Source organism: Notamacropus eugenii, chromosome 1, assembly GCF_028372415.1.
Source record: "Notamacropus eugenii isolate mMacEug1 chromosome 1, mMacEug1.pri_v2, whole genome shotgun sequence".
In the NCBI taxonomy this organism is placed as follows: Eukaryota; Metazoa; Chordata; class Mammalia; order Diprotodontia; family Macropodidae; genus Notamacropus; species Notamacropus eugenii.
In genome coordinates this window covers 424,227,582-424,234,296 of record NC_092872.1, presented here as the reverse complement: position 1 = coordinate 424,234,296, position 6,715 = coordinate 424,227,582, and the positions used below count along the sequence as shown (strand labels likewise).

General features: G+C 41.3%; 1 long non-coding RNA gene across 1 annotated transcript; it reads left to right on the top strand.

Moving 5' to 3' along the window:
* The first annotated feature begins 1,666 nt into the window (after window positions 1–1,666).
* On the top strand, window positions 1,667–6,322 carry LOC140526389 (uncharacterized). The gene is made up of 2 exons (XR_011974350.1): window positions 1,667–1,834; window positions 6,020–6,322. It is a non-coding gene; the product is annotated as an uncharacterized lncRNA (long non-coding RNA).
* The last annotated feature ends 393 nt before the right edge of the window (window positions 6,323–6,715 follow it).

Below are 6,715 nucleotides of genomic sequence, written 5' to 3'. Positions count from 1 at the left end.
GAAATGCCCTCCAACTATCATGATATCCTAGAAAGAGTTCCTGATTTGGAATTGGAGGAACTGAGTTCAAATCTCAGCCCTGCAACTTACTACCTGAATGATCTTGGGAGATGAGCCTCAGTTCCTTTATCTGTAAATAAGGAAATTGGATGAGACAATCTATAAGGTCCCTTCTCATTCTAAATCCTATGATTCGATGAGTGCTTATTGAATGTTTTACCAGCCTCAAAGTGGTATATAAACACCAGCAACGATGATAATGATGATGATGATGACGACGACGAGAGAGATGATGATTCATTGATTGGCTGATCTTTATTTAAAATGTCAGGAATGGAGAAAGGGAGCTAAGTGTCTAGTCTGGACTATATAATAAAAACAAGACTAACCTTTCCTATTTCCACTCTGCCCACCCCACTTCCCTCCCCCTCCCCACACCTACCCCTACCCCCACATATACTTCTGGGTATGTCTCTAACAAAGTGAGTGCAAGGCATCACAGTGTCATATAAAGAGTATTTGATCAGGAGTTATAAGACCTGGTTTCTTATCCCGTTTCAGACTCTTCCTAAACAAAGAGATGGGACCTCACTTCCGTCCTTTGAAATGCAAGGAGGTAGGATTTGATGATCTCCTAAGGTCTCTCTCATCTCTAGCATTCTACATTCTAAGATTCTTTCCAGTTGGATAGTGTATTTTCTAAGATTTTAGAAGGTAAATAAATGATTCTTTAAGTACTTCCTGGCTACACTGGAAGAGCCTGGGGTAAGTGCCTTTGATTACTTTGCTGGCATAATGATATGACGAAGGATGACCACTTCTCAGTTACTGAGTAGAGGGCAGGGGTTGGACTAGAAATGATCTGTAAATACCATCTTGACCCTGAGATTCTGGGATTCATCTTCATCAAGATGAAGATCCTTTGCCTCCTTTGATCTTCAGTGGTCTCAACATAAAAATGGAGATGACAATATTGATTCTACATTTGAGAAGGGGATGGGGGTGGGGTTGTTATGGGAAGAGAGCTGCAGTCTTTGTTATGGTTGTTTTCCCATTGCTATATCCCTAACAGGGCTCCTTATAGCATAGGGCCGTGGTGACTAGTACAGGTCCTGAAGGCATGGGGATTGAACTGAAGATTTCCTATTAGTGGAAAGGAATGACAGATTGCCTGAGTCAGGCCATTTCACAGTCCCTGAGGCCCTGCAAGATAAAGATTGTCCCTACAGCCAGTTACCAGTCCAGGAGGAACAGCCGAGGAGAAGCTAGATCTGGCCACTTCACAGGATTCAGAAAAACTCATCCAGAAAAGTTTCACCTTGGGGAGTCCTGATTAGCCTCTGGTTTTCAGAAGACCCCGAGGGGATTTGACTCCCATTGGGTAAAACATGCCAGCTCCCATGGTAGGCAAAGAGCCTGGGTTGATGCCCTGAGGTCAGTTTCTGTGTGGGGTAAGGGAAGGGAGGAGTGAGAACCAGAGAGGGCACTGAGCAGGACAGAGTTTACAAGTGCTGGGGCATCAGAGTCCCGATGTCAAATATGACACTTGAGCATCTCCTTTGTGGATACCTGGCAGAGGGGGAGGGTATTAACAGGGGGACAAGGGGTGAAGAGGAGAGGGGGAAAAGGAGGAAGGAAAGTAAGGCAAATTCTTCTTATTGAAACAATGCAAATAATGCAAAAAAAGGAAAAAAGGCAACTAGGCAGTAAGGGCATCCCAGAATCCAGTTGGAACTTTTGTTTTACAGTATAAAGAAAAAAGGCAATGAAGACTGTCCCTAGGACTCCCCAAGTCCTAGATGAGTTTGAGAGCTCTGGCTCTTGGACCCAAGAGGTAGGTAATCCAACACAATCTAATTTAACAAAGTTCCTACTCTTTGCCACCTGGCACTCTTGATACAAAACCAAAATGAAATAATCCCTGACCTCAAGGAGCTTATATTCTTTGTAGAGGAAACAATATGTGTGTACAATTAGATACAAAATATATGTGAATTAATTCGAGGAGGAGAGGGTCCCAGTATGTTGATAGTAAAACAGTGATTCCAGGGAAAACAATGAAAATGTAGAGAAGAGTGGGGAAGGGATACTGGAGAGATGGGGCTGATATGGATGAGTATGAGGGAAGCAGTGGTGGTGGGCAGGGAAGAGAGCCTAATACTAGCCTACCTGAAGCACAGGATTGCTGTGCAAAGTTGTAGGGCAATAGACTGTCACAGCAACAAAGGTCACTTAAAGGAGGGGAGTAGGGATGTTAACTGGCAAAAGCCAGCCCAGCTGGATTCTTGAAAGACATTTGGAAGTCTTTTCCTCAAAACAACCCTGTGAGGTAAAGATTGGAAGTAATATTATCCCCATTTTACAGAGAGGGAACCCAGGTTCAGAGAGGGAAATGTGATGAACCCACAGTCTATGGCAGAGCAGGCATTCAAATCCATATTTCCTATTGCCAAGGCCACCCTTATTTTTCACTCTACCATGATACTGCAGTGGCTCTGTGATCTCATAGAGGTAGACTTCCAACAGTGTGAATCCCAACCTAACCACACTTTCTCCTTCTGAGCTCTCAGTCTCCACCAGGAGACCACCCATCTCTTGAAATTTCATGGACATGAACAGAGAAAGAGGCCTATTTGAACTAGGTCACTAACCCACTTCCTTACATCATGATAACTCTTATAAATTTGTTTTCCTTATTATTACTCCACAACCCTCTCCCATTATCTCCCATTAACTACCCTTATCTTCCCTGCTTCATTCATTCCACATTCATTCAATATTTACAAAGTTTTATCAAAAAAAGAAATTAACATTACTATGTTATATATTCAAAAGGAATAGCAAGGTATACATAATAGATTTGCAGTTTCATGTGTAATTATCTTTTTTATACTATGTTATGGAAATGCTTTTTAATTCCATAAATTAAAAAAAATAAAATATTTACTAAGCACCTATTCTGGGCAGTAGAATGTAGACTGTGAGCTCCCACTAGAATATGGGATCCTTGAGGACAAGCTATTTTGCTTTTATCTTTGCATCCCCAATATGTGATATATTTGTTTAACTGAATTGAAATGTCTGGGGAGGAGGGGAGAAGCAAAGCCATTTTACTTGGCTCTCCCATGGAGCTTAGTCTAGTAGGGAATAAGACACAAACAGAGGTAATAATAATATACAATATTAAGTCATAAGTGCATTAGACAGGTGTGAGAGAGATAGGGCTGTTGTGGATGGATATGAGGGAGGAGGAAAGGTGTGACAGGAAAGGTCAGAGACAAGAGCTCAGTATGAGCCTGCCTAAAGCATAGGGATGCTGTGTGAAGTAACGGGGTTAAAGAATTGGCACAGCAGCGAAGTCAGTTAAAGGATGGAGTAGGCATGTTAAAGGGCAGAAGACAGCCCAGCTGGATTCTTAGGAGACATTTGAAAGTCTTGTCCTCAAAACAACCCTGTGAAGAGGGTAAAAAATGAAGTAGTTTCTGATGCCTGAGGGGGATGACTGAGATAATAACAGCTGACTTGCTTATAGGTTTTAAGGTTTGCAACATGCTTTACGAGCTTTGTCTCATTTAGTCCTCAAAAATCCTGTGAAATAGCTACTATTATTAGACCCACCTTACAGATAAGGAAACTGAGTCTCAAAGAAGTCAAACAACTTGCTTAGGGTTCTACAGCTTATAAGTATCTGGGGCAGGATTGGAATTCAGCTTCTCTTGACTCTAAACCCCACACTTCACCTACTATACTATATTAGGGGTAATGGGGAAAGGAATAGAAATTACCTAAGGGAGGTGACATTTGGGTTGGATACAAAAAGAAGGGTTGAAATAGAAATTTAATGTGGTACAAGTAAGAACAAGGACATTTCCAGTCACAGGGAACAAACATAAGGAGTTGAGAGATGGCCTAGCACATAGGTTCCCAAAGTGGACAATACTGCCCCCGGGGAGCATCGGACCGATCCAGGGCAGGGTATTAGTAGCTTCAGGTGCAATTTTGGGGGAGGGTGTTGAATAAAAATAAGGGGGTAAGGGAAGCATAAGGAAAGAAGATAATATAATAAAATTTTGAAAAGCCGTGTGTACTTGTTTCATCTGTTGTGTAACAGTTAAAGTCATAGTGATTACATTGTTTTCCAAATAAATCCGCAAAATGCAAATTACAACCAATCAGTGATCAAGTCCACCAACAGGTGTTAACAAGCAAGTATTGGCAAGCAAGTGCATTGCATGCGTTGTCAGAAAGTCCAGCATGCATTGGCATTACCTGTATTGTGTGTGATGACTTGATTACAATATGACACAATACAGCAACGTGATGCAATGTTGCATCATCAAAATTTCAATGCAGGGAAAAACCCACAAACTTAGAATAAACTATTCAATTAAAGATGCATCATTTTAAAAAAACATTTTTTTTTTGAAATGACACAAATTTCAAAAAAACTGATAAAGGGTTAAAGAAAACAGATTTCCAAGGTGGCACTAAGCAATTTTTTTAAAGGGGGCAGTAGGCCTAATAAGTTTGGGAATCTCTGGCCTGGCATGTCCAAGGAACAGATAACTGTTGCAAGAAGCTCATTCAGGTGTAAGACCCTGGGCAGATCTGGGCTATCATCCCTTAGGTCTGGACTAAAGATGCAAATGAATCTCCAATAACCAGAAATAGCTGCAGGAAGGAACATTTTTCTAGGCATATACATTCTAGTCCTGTGTAAAGAGGAAGGGAACCTGTAGCTGCCCATTAACTCAGTGGTCCCCACAGTTTCTGAGGCACCTGAGAACCATCTCTACCTTTTCCATCCTGCCTCCATCAACTTCTTTTCCAAATGAAAGTCACTATAAAGTAGCCTTCAAGACAGCAAGGCCACATGCCACCAACACTGGACAGCCTTAGACGTTTTTTAGACACAGACAGTATATGTGTAGGTTATCTTTGCTTGACTCTGCTTTTTGTTACAAGGGAGGCAGAGATAATAATGCCCCCTTCCCAAAAAAGAAGAAAAGAAAGAAAGAAAAGGGTTTCAATGAAACTTTTAAAAATGCACAAAGGAGAGCAGAAGAAATTTCAGAGGAAAATACAGGCAAGCAGAACTCTTGAATTTGTGATGCTGAATTTGTTATTTTATTATTGTATTATTTGCTTAAAACCAAAAATGAGATTATGGCATAAAGATTCACGGTATCATAAACAATCTGCTTTTTTTGCTTTTCTTTCTGCATGGAAATAATGATGTTTTGATGTTTCTCAAGATCACAACAATAAAAAATCATTTTTAAAAAATTGGCCAGTCATACCTCAGCACTTTCTATGCAGTAAACTCTGTGGAACCATAAGGTTTAGATAAAACACAGTCCCTGCCCTCACCGAGCTTATACTTGAGTAGGGGAATGTGACACATACAAATAGGTAGAAAAGGAAATCAGACCAGCTGATGATTCAGGTTCAGGACTGAAATGCAACTGGAGATCATCCAACACACCAAAAGAGACTGTTTGACAATAGCATGGAAAGGATATTAAGAAGGTATTCAATACTGAGTCAGGTAGAAGGCAGCTTTCTTTATCTCCGTGTGGAAACTTGTGTGGTTAGAAGGGAAATTTAGGTCATAAATATGTCCTGACTAGCATATCAGGGGGACGTCCTGACTAGCATATCAGGGGGACATCCTTCAAGTCTAATCCGTTTTATGAATTTGGCAACTGGAGAGTTTCTTCAATGACTCAAACTCTACTCCCCTAAACCAATCAAGTCTCAGGGGACAGCTTTCCTGCCTTTTAAGGAAAACGTAGCTTAGTTTCCATGTCAAGGGTCCCCCACTAGATGCTGCTCCTTTTGTACACTGTGAGACACATAAAATGAAACATATATTCCCTGTCCTCAAGGAGCTTACAGTGGAAGGGGAATGTGCCACATAGACAAACAAATGAAATAGGAAGTCATTTATATCATTGGTTGATTGATACTAGAGAGAAGAATGTTTGGTACCAAAATGTTATGAACTCACGTCTTTCAGCAGGTCCTCTAGACTCTCCTTGAAGACCAGCTTGTCCAAGCCAGAAAGGCCCCACAAAGCCTGATTCAATCAGCTCTAAATGCTCTCATCTCACCGGTCATTCTGATCACCAGCACCCCCTTGTGGCTGGTGAGGATCACAGGGAGGCTGTACCAACCAAGAGAAGCCTCTAAAGCAGCTTCAGGGATGCCAAAAAGTATAAAACAAAGGCGAATGCAAGGAATAAAGGCTCTAAAGTTGGGGAAAGGTTTGGCATGCAGCGTCAACATGTAATTTTAACAAAGTGATATTTTTATGACTCAATCTTATCTTGTGTTTGAGTTTCCTCTTATTCCATAAGCATTTTATAGCTGCTTTCTTACACTGTCAGAGCCGTAATGTGAGCATTACAATGAGCAGTTTGTGGAAGTGAAGACAAGGACATTGTTTTATTCCACTGATGAATGTCCCTGGTGGATGCTGAGCACTTGGATTCTTGAGTACTATCTCTGACTCCCCCCCAGAATGAGGGAGAAAGAAGGGAGGGAGGGAGAAGGAAGAAAGAGAAGGACAGAGAGAGGGAGGAAGGAAGAAAAATAGGAAGAAAGGGAAGGAGAAAGGGAGGGAAGGAAAGAATTACAGAAAGAGAAAGGAGGAAGAGAGGAAAAGAGGAAGCAGCATTACACACACACGCACAAAGCAATAATAAAAGGCATC